Source organism: Micromesistius poutassou, assembly GCF_964030765.1.
Source record: "Micromesistius poutassou genome assembly, chromosome: 15".
Classification (NCBI taxonomy): domain Eukaryota; kingdom Metazoa; phylum Chordata; class Actinopteri; order Gadiformes; family Gadidae; genus Micromesistius; species Micromesistius poutassou.
The window spans coordinates 5,632,281-5,644,278 of record NC_140285.1 but is presented as its reverse complement, the minus strand read 5'-3'; positions in this window follow the sequence as shown (position 1 = coordinate 5,644,278).

Genomic DNA, 11,998 nt, shown 5'->3' with positions numbered 1-11,998 from the left:
ATGTAAGTATGTACAGTGAGCATGTACAGCAATTTAGTGCGGGATACAGTGGAGTGTTTGTGAAATCGCGTGGAACAGCCAGTAACATGAAACCCCCAAAACACTCCAGGTCGCTCCCGGAAACAGTAATGCTGAGCTGTATATGCATACCGACGAACATCCAATAAATATGCACTATTAATGTTAATATCCACATAGGATTATGCGGGGGGAATCAAGGTGTTGGTGGGGGCTTACATGAACGGACCCCGATGGCAAAATAAACATGTAAACTGACCCTCAAAAAGTCAAACAGCGAATTCCGTTGGTATAATTCATAGTGCATACAGTGCGTGTTTACAGTGTCGGGGTTGGTCATTCGAAACGGCATTTCAAATTTCAAGCCCAGGCATAGGCGAAAAAACGTACAACAGATACTTCAAATGCATTCGCAATCCCCCATAGATGCCACGGTGTGAAGTGAGACCCCTAAGCTAGATGGAATAACCTGACATGGGAGACCACCATGAGGAAGAAGGTGGCTGCTTTTCAAACTGACCACTTTGGGAGAGGTATTCTGAAACTTGGGAATATCGCCACCGCGACACACCGACTCCGTGTCAGGAACGTTGACACATCAGCCTGGTGGACCCCACTTCAGTCCAGAGAACCATATTGAATGAATGAAATCACTTTTTAAATCAATATATATAATTGTATATTAAAATATTAAAATTATGGGAAAATATAGAGCCACATTTTGAAAAGGCAATCCACAATTTAAATGAAGTCAAACAAGCCGCACCCTGCGTACAAAAACAACAACAACAACAAACCAACTGAAATCTTAATCAAACAAATCAAAATCCCACATTACCATCGTTCTCGCCGCTGGTTTGTCTTGCTTTCCGTGACGAAGGGGGTGCTTCCTGAGGTAATCCAGCTTGAACACATACTTCTGCTACACTGGCTGTTGGTGGAAGACGGCTGGCCCACCGCAAGCCAAACCATGCTGCTCTCTCTCTCTCTCTCTCGCTCTCTCCCAGCCAACGGTCTCTCACGACAGGGAGTCAGAGAGGACAGCCCTGGGTGTCTCTGGCTGACTGGCTGCTCACAGCTAAAGTCCTTGGCAATGCCCCTCTCTGCTCGGGAGCTTTTCCCTCGCACACTATCTGTCTCTGCAGTTATCTCTCTCTCTCGCTGACTCTCTCTCCGTCTTTTGTTTTCCCTAGTTGAACTATCTTTGCCTCTTCTTTGTTTCTTTCCGTGCCTCTCACTTTGGGTCTCTCTCTCTCTCTCTCTCTCTCTCTCTCTCTCTCTCTCTCTCTCTCTCTCTCTCTCTCTCTCTCTCTCTCTCTCTCTCTCTCAGCTTTGCTCTGAAGTATCTGTTAGTGTCTGAGAGGGGCAGAGTGACCCGGCATGAGGAGGTGAGAGAAAGATGACCGAGGGACAGTGAGAGGAAGGAGGGAGGGACATACACACACACACACACACACACACACACACACACACACACACACACACAAACACACACACGGCAAACGTGCACGTTACCCTACACCGATAATCAAATATTTAACTTGTATTTAACTCAGCATGTAAAAATCCACACACATTTATGCACACACACACACACACACACACACACACACACACACAACCATGTCTCAAAGACTTTGAGAGCCAATGTGGTGGAAGATTTGATTTCAACTCAATGCCATAAAAAACACGATGATACCTGTGATGACAGTTTGACCAAGTACTGCATGTTTAAACATCCACCTTTAAAGGTGTTGAAATGTTGTGTAATTGTGACTTTGATTTACTCTATACATGACTGTGCATTTTCTGGATTACAGAAATGATAAAAAAGTTGTAAGAGTACCAATGTTTCACATCTCAAGATGCATCCATTTCACATCCTAGGGAGCCACATTACAACATGCAGGGTTTGGGAGTACAAGGTTTGGTGGTGATGCATCTGAGATGAGGAAATAATGAGATTGTCTTGTGTATGAACAATATCAGAGCATCTCATGACCCGAGTAATACAAGAGAGAGAGCAAGAGAGAGATATAGAGAGAGAGGGAGAGAGAGTGAGGGTGAAGACAGATAACTTCAAAGTGTGAGAGAGAGATGACAGAGAGAGGGAGAGAGAGAGAGAGAGAGTGAGGGTGAAGACAGATAACTTCAAAGAGTGAGGGAGAGACGACAGTGAGAGAGAGAAAGAGATAGAGCGAGATGTGCCGGGCGGACGAGACACTGCGTTTCATCACCAGGATCAGTTCACCCAAAGGCCACAACCTTTGGTGTGTTCCTGTCACATGTACGTGTGTGTGTGTGTGTGTGTGTGTGTGTCCATTTCCACACACTCACACACGGCTACATGGCACCTCCACTGACGGATGTGGTAATAATAATCAAGTCATTTTACAAAATTCACATTTTTCATGTTATTCTGGAATACAATAGAAAAGTAGTATTGTTGTGTTAGTACGGTACTCGCATGAGAGAAAGTTTGACCTGAAAACTGACTTCAGTGTTTGAGAACAAGCCTGAGGACAAACATATGTTCTCTCTCTCTCCCTCCCTTTCCCCTCGCGCTTCTCTTACTTTTCCTCTATCTGTCTCCCTCACTGTCTTTTTACATATACATCTTGTTTGTGTTTGTGTGTGTGTGTGTGTGTGTGTGTGTGCCGAAGCCAGAGGAGAAAAGCTGCTGTTTGGGACGTTATTTCTCTGCCTTTCTCTCTTCTACTGACTCACTCTCCCTCTTTCTCTTAACTCCAGCATCCTTGGTACTAATGAATGTCTCTTTCTCTTCTGATAATAAATATTTCTTTATAACTCTCTGTCTCTGTTTGTGTGTGTGAATGTGTCTGTATATGTATTTTTGCGTGTGGGTATGTATGCATGTGTGTGCATGTGTATGGCTTAGCCCTTACAAACGGGTGCCTACGTGTCTATACATCTATCCATATTATGTCTGCCCCCAGTAAAACAGTGTGTGGAGCTGGATTACCCCAGGCCCCCTCAGTCCCCCCCCAGGCCCCCTCAGTCCCCCCCCAGACCCCCTCTGTCACCCCCCAGACCCCCTCTGTCACCCCCCAGCCCCCGGAGGACCCTGAGCCCCCGGGCTTCTATTTCTGCTCGCGGCCTCCGTGCTACTCCAGGCACGCAGGAGCCGAGGACCGGGGCTCAGGCAGCTAGCACCTCATTAGCATTCTGCTAAAGCAGTTAACATAGGCGTACAGGCATCTCCTTGAGTAAGTTATTGGGGGCTGGTGGTGGAGGGGGAGGGGTGGGGTCCCCGGCTGGTGTGGGGGGTGGTATTAACTAGAGCGGAGTGAGGGATTGGTTTGCATTTTTTTAATGAATTACGGTTTGTATGTCATTTTTTCTTTAACTCGCCAATATAAAGGTAGAGGATAGGTCAAGACGATCATATGTATTAATGCCAGTTTACATCCTACACTAGCAGAATCTTCTGTAGAATAAAAGTTTTCTCAGACACACACTTTTCTCCCCCATCTTCCAACCAGAGCTCTCATCACGCTGCACCTTGCGGTGCTTCCCGGACAGGGATCAACGAATGACGTAGTTCAGTCGGCCGGACATTTAGGAACCTCTTGAGTTCGGATGTCTGACAGCCTGACCCCAAACCTGCATGTTTGCTTTGCAACGAGCGCTCTGAGTCAAGAGAGACAGATCGGCCCATGGAGAGGGGGAGAAAGGGTGAGACTGTCGTGGGCAGAGTACTCTAAAAGAAGATGAAAGCGACTGACATCATCATTCGAGTGGTACTGTTGACCAAATGCACACTGCGACGATTGAAGCCCAATGTGGCACCCCGTTTTTGGTCTCAAAAACCGTCCATTTCCTCCCTGCCGACAGGTTTTTAAATTCATTTTTAAGAATGTGGGGGCCTTTAAGGGCTGCCGTCCTCAGAGGGTCTGGCAGACCTCGCCAGCCTCCCAAAGCCCCTCTTGATCCAGCCTCCATCATTCACAAGTGTGCACACAGGCAGACGGACAGCTGCTGAAGCACCAACAAAACAAAGGTGTTGAACCCTAGGAGCTCTCGTGTGTGTGTGTGTGTGTGTGTGTGTGTGTGTGTGTGTGTGTGTGTGTGTGTGTGTGTGTGTGTGTGTCTGTCTGCCTTTATTTGTTTGTCTTTGTCTTTTATGTCACATTTTGTAATCTGAGCCAGGATGTAGGAAGTCAACAGTAGCTGGAACAACAGAGCAGGGCAGTGGAATAAGAAAGGAAGATTTGTTCAAGAGCACATGCAAATCTCACATGAGTAACACATGAGTTGTTACACTATATTATAGTGAGGGTAGCACAGTAATTACTAAGGGATATAGGAAAATAAAAGAATATAAATATATAATAAATAATAATAATGCAACCCCAACAGCAGCATTGAGTACCGCCTGAATTTCCATCCTAATATGTATAGATAGTAATCATAGGACTACTGATGTATGCAGGTTGAACTCTTTGTGCTACCCTTTCACAGCACAATAACTCTTGTAGCCTAATCCCCATAATGGCTCTGGTCTATGACCTTGAGCCAACACAACAGGGGGGGGGGGGGGGGGGGGTCTGACGCATGTGGCACACGTTCATGAAGGCTGCACTAGGTGTCATGAGTGACATGTGACTCAGATGCCAACCTTGGCCCTTAATCTTAATGTCAGTGGCACCTTTAGGCCACACTGATCACAGTGTGTGTGTGTGTGTGTGTGTGTGTGTGTGTGTGTGTGTGTGTGTGTGTGTGTGTGTGTGTGTGTGTGTGTGTGTGTGTGTGTGAATCGCTCTACGATTTCAAAGACCTAAGTAGTTTGCTTAGCTGAGCATCCTGACTGATTCCCAGTCAGAGAACATCCCTGACTTTCCTGAACGGACTCATGGAAACAATATGTTTTTGATTTCTTTGCCACCAAAATAGATTTGAGTGCTTAACGAAGTGAGCAATAATTAAATTAATTCACACTCTGTCTGCTTTGCTGTTCAAAACAATATTATTAATTTAATTTTTAATTTTTTAATTTTTTTATTTGGATACACTACAAATAAGAAACCAAATTGCATTAGGTGCTTGTTGTATAAATCAGGTATTTTGGGATATTGCTCCATGTTTTGTTTTAAAGCTGTTGTGGTTATGATCCGTATAACAACAACACTGGCAGCCATGCGTCCGCACCCATAGGCCTGTAGACTCAATTAAAATAAGTTCAATATGTTATATTAGGTTATATATGTTATATATTATATGCTCATCACTAAATCTATTTATAGTTCATTCATAGCTATTGGTTATATTGCTATGAGCAAATTCTGAGTTGAGCTAACAAGTTGATTCAACTATTAAACATAATAATAATATAAGATAAATTATCCCTAATATCAAATCTGAAGTGTGGCATATTCTTGTTGTGATTTTGTCTTCATCCTTTAATCAAACCTTCAATGGTGTCTGATCCTTTTGATATGAATGCTGTGAATAATCAGCTGTCACTGTCTCTCAGTCACTGTTGTTGGTCAGCCCTCTAAGGTCTGACTGACTTTCCCATGCTCTCTTATGTCTAGACAAGACAATACACAAGCACACAAGCACACAAACACAAACACAAACACAAACACACGCACATGCATGCGCACACACACACACACACACACACACACACACACACACACACACACACATACACATACACACACACACACACACACACACACACACACACACACACACAGGGGTATAATTTATATTGGGATGTGTTCAAAGAGTAAGAATAGCCTCAAAACCTCAAAATGGAGGGTTAGACATTTTCAGCGGCAAGGACATAGGCATAGTCTCTCTCTCTCTCTCTCTCTCTCTCTCTCTCTCTCTCTCTCTCTCTCTCTCTCTCTCTCTCTCTCTCTCTCTCTCTCTCTCTCTCTCTCTCTCTCTCTCTCTCTCTCTCTCTCTCTCTCTCTCTCTAAAGCTGCAGTTAGTTGAGCTTGTAGAATCTACAGAAATGTTAGATGGCAATACAGCTAGTTAGAAAGTTAACAGTTAGACAGACAGATAGGTAAGATGGACAGACAGGTTGGATAGACAGTCTAGACTGATATACAGGCTAGACAGCTAGACAGTTTAGCCAGGCAGGTTATGGTAAAACCTTGAAGTGCCAGGAAGCAGCGCATCTAGAGACCAGCTACACCTGCACTCCTCAGAGACACAAACAAACCCACCCAGCAGCTGGTTAAACACACACACACACACACACACACACACACACACACACACACACACACACACACACACACACACACACACACACACACAGGCATACAGACGCACATACAGAGACCTTTTACTCTCTCTTATTTATAACTTAGCCCACACAGCAGAGAGAGAAGTGAAGAAGCTCTGTAACAGACAGTAACAGCTGCTTTAAAGACTTAGTAAAGAACTCCTGTGTCGGGCCGGTGAATAGTGTGAACATTGTAAAGTTGTTGCTTCCACTACCCTAATAACAATTGGAGTGTGGTTTATTAAGGATACACAAAGCCAATTAGCAGAAATAAACAAGGGAAGAAAAATGATAAATTGTGTCCCACATTCTGTTTCCATTTTTTGTGTTGATTGTTCAGTAAATAGTGTAGGCCTATTTGGTGTAGGCCTATCAACATATGCATGTTAGTGTTTGATGAGTAAGCGGACAAGTATGGAATGTGCACTTTGTATTGTGTCACACATTGAAACATGAACCGTTAGTATTTTGGTTTAAAAATGAAACACAAAAAATCGAATGAAGACTTCCAATCAAATTTGGAGGGAATAATATAAACCAAAGTGTTTTGCACATGGTTTATATATTCAGTTACTCTTGTTTATATCTTAGGTTTAGATAGTATATTAGCGGCCGTCAAAATAATGCGTGCGATCTATGGCGCGCATGTCATCACATCGCTCACTGACTTTATGCAAGTGTCCCAAGTATCAAAATAAAAGCCTATTGACCCGCACAAATAAGTCTGCGAAACTTCACGTGGAACCGAGTCAGTTCAAAAAATACCAAGACTTAACTGTAAACTTTCAAAAATATTTTCAAGAACATAGCCAGGCCTATAATTTGGGAGAGCTTACTATCTTAGGCTCCATGCTCCATGGCCACAGATAGGCTTGGCTACTTTTTTACCAGTAGAAACGAGGCCATGCACTCTGGAAATCGCTTGTAAAAATGCCGTAGTAGCATGTATAATTTTTGGCCCAATGCTGACACGCGTTACAAACGTGATGTATGCGCTCACATGTGCAAGCCTGATCATTAAAGTTAAATATAGGCCATATAGGCCTATTTATTTTTAAAAGACCGTCACACACGCAGTGTTGTTTTGATAACAAAATGGATGCCTGGGTCCTAAATATATACCTATATTTCATAACACGTTACTCCAAATAGGTTAATGGGGACAAAACAATATCCCATAATTTTAAAGAAGGAATCTTAATCGTCCACTCACGGCTCGTCAGCGGCTCATCTGACACCGTCATGTGACAAGTCAACATGCCAGGCTGGTGCGACCGTGAGACCGTTTTTACTCTCGCATTTAGTTTACTATTAATTTTTAGGGGGATGTTTAAGATGAGCTGATGCCATATAATGTTTTAAAAGCAATATAGGCCTATAGCTAGTAAGGTAGTACGATAGTTTCATGTAATAGTGAAATAGTCCAAAGCATAGCAATGTTACATTGGTCATATCTATTGATAAGCAATAAATAAACCACCACTTAAAAGTTGTTACAAACTCCAATTAACTCCAAATCAAGTACAATTAACACGCTAGGCGTTTAATTGAACGTAATGACGCAGCTAGCGACGTGCTAATTAAGCCTACCTGGAGCGTCCCTCATGGTGTCCAGGAATCTGGATCACGTTTCAAAGGCAAAGTGCCCCCACGCCGACTACAGAACACGCAAACTGCCGAAGTCTTTAGGCGCTGCCGGGGATATATTGCGGCATCGACAGGTTGGCTGTAAAAAGCGACGTCAGTTGTGCCGCTGCCTATGGTATTGTCAGTCGTGTGTCTCCAGCAGTCACAGCGGAATGACATGTCCCGTTGTTGCGCGCTCCTCCTGGTGCCTGGGTGTCTGCTGTCAGCTCCGGACATGCAGGGCGGCGGGGCCCGGGAGCAGCACACAGTAGCAGTTATATTGGGAGAGCTTCTTCAGTGGTGGGTGGCATGGATTCGGATGGGGGGGATGGGGGTGGGGGGCAAGGCAGTGGTTAAGTTGAAAAGAATACTAGTGGTTTGTTTGAAGTCTCTGACCAGCCTTTGCACACCTACCTTCTAAAAAGTAGTAGGTATGGTTACAGGTCTTTGAAATACTCCCTTTTTAATCCACCCATCCATCCGTTTAATTTACTTATGCAACTTTTGTTTGACTACATCATTCGAAGACCATATTAGGTCAAAATTAAATTTCTCTATCCGGCATAGGCCTAGCTATTTTAATAAACTGTCTCTCCTGATACAACAAAAATGAATTGATTTATTTAGTATGAGAAAAAGAGTTTGGTTACATCCCCTGATATTTTATCGCTGTTTACACCAGCGCATCCTTTCTCATGGGAACAAATATGCGTTGTAATAGAAAGGATGCATCATAAGATAAGCAAAGGACATTCCTACACAAGACCGGCAGCGTGGATATCAAGGGAATTCATTTCTTTTTTTTAACTAAAAAGAGGGATTCAGTTCAACATTTTAATGGGAGTTTTAATTGTATTCTCTCTTCTTGTTGAACTCTAAGGCTGCAAAAGTCAGCACCCAAGCACTAGACTGCCCTGCCCCCATGACTACTGGTTGGCATTGGGCAGGAATCATGACTATATGAATGTGTTGTGGTCCCGCATTGCAAAGGTCATTAAAGGGCCAGATTCAAACAAAAGCCCAGCTAAAATCTCCTATGCAAATCTCACTCTCACCAACCCTGAACGTTTCATTGACGGTTGTGTTGCTAAATTCTAGGCAAAAATATGCTGCAACCCCATCTGTTTCAAATATGCAGTTGGGATGTTGTGTTATTTAATATTATCAATATATTTTTTAACATCATTCAAGATTTCAGCTTGGTTTTGCAGGCTGCAGAACATTCCTCATTGCATATTCATGATGTCATGTCATCTCTTTAAAAAGGTTCATTTCATGATATGGTTGATTCATGAATTCAGGCTGTAGGTCAGAGGTCATATGAACAACAGCCATCATTTTAAAACATAACTGGCTACACACACACACACACACACACACACACACACACACAAATGGGTATGTTTATCTGTATACATCCTGTACACTCTAAACACTAATATACACAATTTTTAAGATGGTTTTTAATGTGAGATTGTCAATGATTTATGATAGTTAACCAAGTCAAAACTCTAGGGAGATATACATTGTGTTGATCCAGTAAAGCACACCGTATTTCAAGGCATAACAGTTTCCCGAATACAGGAGGACAAACAAATGACCTTAAAGAACCAGGTTTCTACATGTTTATTTGATATTTTTACTACAACACATCGGTTCACAGATATTACAGCATTCTAACGGCCGTAGATATATATATATACAGAAATATGCTTGATGTACATACTCATGACAACCTACAGCTTAAACCTACAGTTTAAGCTTACGCAAATAAATGGAAAGGTACACATTCAGGAGCCGCGGAACAAAGTGAGCGCGCGTACCTTTAGTTTTTCGCAATATAACACGGCAGCACACAAGCTATACTTACAGGATTAGCAATATTTACTACATACATCTTAAGATGTCCAAAATCAGACCGTGGAGAGATACGGGTGATGCTATATAGTACACATTTTGCCCACAAAGGTTAATTACGTCAGAGATATGAAGTCATACTCGACGGATAAAGGGGGTGGGGGAGGGTGGGGGGTGGGGGTGGGGGGGGTAAGTGCTCTGACCAGGAGCTAGCTAGCTGAGGATTACAGTAGATCACGGCTGGCTGTGTAAAACAATGACATAGCTCTTCTATGTATAGTCGTACTGTCGCTCTTTTTGCTCTGAAAAACACCATGAGTATCATTTATATAACCGACAAACAAACCGACACCGCAAGGAAGACGCACTCCTGATTGGTTGGCCCTGAGACAAGAAGAACGCCGGCAAACGGCAACAGGGACTACGTTGACTCTCTCAAGTGCTGTCACAGTTGTACCAGTAGTAAAAAATACTTTTACTATAATAATTAATTAATTTGATCTCATATATCCTTTTAACTTTATACATGTTGTACTCGATTTCCCACGCTGGTTAATCTGATTGCTTAATTCCTATGGTTTGGGCCACCTTTGAATGTTGACTAGAATGGCTTTCAGTAGAGGTGTCATTATAGAAACCCGTTGCCAATTGGCTGAGTGGCATGCTTCTTCTGCTGAAATAAATTTTTATCCCCCCGTTCATTAAGAAAGTGGCACAATCCATGGAATATAGCTGTCGACATACAGTGTACATTCCGTACAGGTACTCAACTCTTGGCCAACGGGACAGCCCCAAAGCTGACCCAACACAATTCGTAGCCGGGTGCCCTCTATCCTGATTGGTTGGTCAGGATTCTAAATGAGGAATCACAGCAGTTACGTGTGCAGGCAGTATGGGAGTCTCTCTTTGGCTTATGATGCTTTGACACCTTATGGAAATGTAACACATGTTTGTCGATTTGCTTGTTAGGTGGTAATAGATTCAAGCATGCATTTAAGTGTACATTAAATACAATTCATTATCATTTAAAACTTCAGGGGTCTCACTTTTCCACCGAGACACGGGTTATGAGTTTTCTCTTGATGTTATGGGCCTATAGGTCAATTATCTCATAATATTTCCTAATTGGTTAGAAACCACGTAGGCAGAGAAAGTTGCATTCGATTAAGTGCCAGTAAAGTTGCGCCCAATCCCGGGTATCCCAGTTAAGAAACGTTTAAAAACCAATGACGTTCTACCTCAATGGATGGCCTCACTGTTCGTCCCAGACTCACTACAATCTAAATGTGTAGTGTGTAGTAATCGTGTGAAAAGATAGTGCTTAAGCTTGTTACCTGAAGCCCTAGAATTAGTAGTTACACATACATCAGTAGTACACAAACACTATTTGTTAGATGAGAAAGTAACGATTGGTAAGGATTGGTAAAACGGTGGAGCGACTCACACACAGGGAACGACAGCATGGTGGGTGTTTTGGTGGACAACATTACCTAACACGTACAGTAGCTTTATTCCTCTAACTCTTTGCATTGTTGATACTTCTATGCTTTCCCCCCAATTCAAAACTACAGTGCATATCTAGGTTTTTTCCTACATGGTCTTGTCTAAATTAACCTTTTTTTTTCTATAGGTTTATAAACCATTCTTTTCTATAAACTATAGACTGCAGAAGCTTGTGGAAAAGGGACAGGAATGGAACCTGACTTCTATGCAGTATAGCATGCGAAATCAAGAACCAATCACTGTCTTCTAGCTAACTGATCAAGCTAACTAGCTAACTGTTCTAGCCTAACTAAGCTCTATCTCCTGACAGCATCATGTTTTGTGTGTTTAGTAATTGGGAAGGTCTCTCAGTTGTCTCTCTGTCTGCCATCATCTTATCCACTTATAGCAGTTATGCTGAAGACTGCAGTCTGGTTACATGCAAAGGTTTTTTTATTCTAAGCTAACCCGCTATAAGCTACATACATGCAGAGATTGACGGAACACAGTTGTACTCTATGTACCAAACATCCTTACGATGCCCCAATGCTTCCTTACAGGTTGCCTTGGAGACTGGGGTGACTGTACCTTTACAGAAACAGTTACTGGTCAAAAACCCCTACCCGAGTATATACTATATATAATATATAGCTATTATTTACATGGTGTTTCTACTTTCTAATTAACCTTTGCAAGTTGGCCTAGCGATCAAACTCTGTTTCAGTTCAGTCCAGTCAGGGAAAGTGCCTG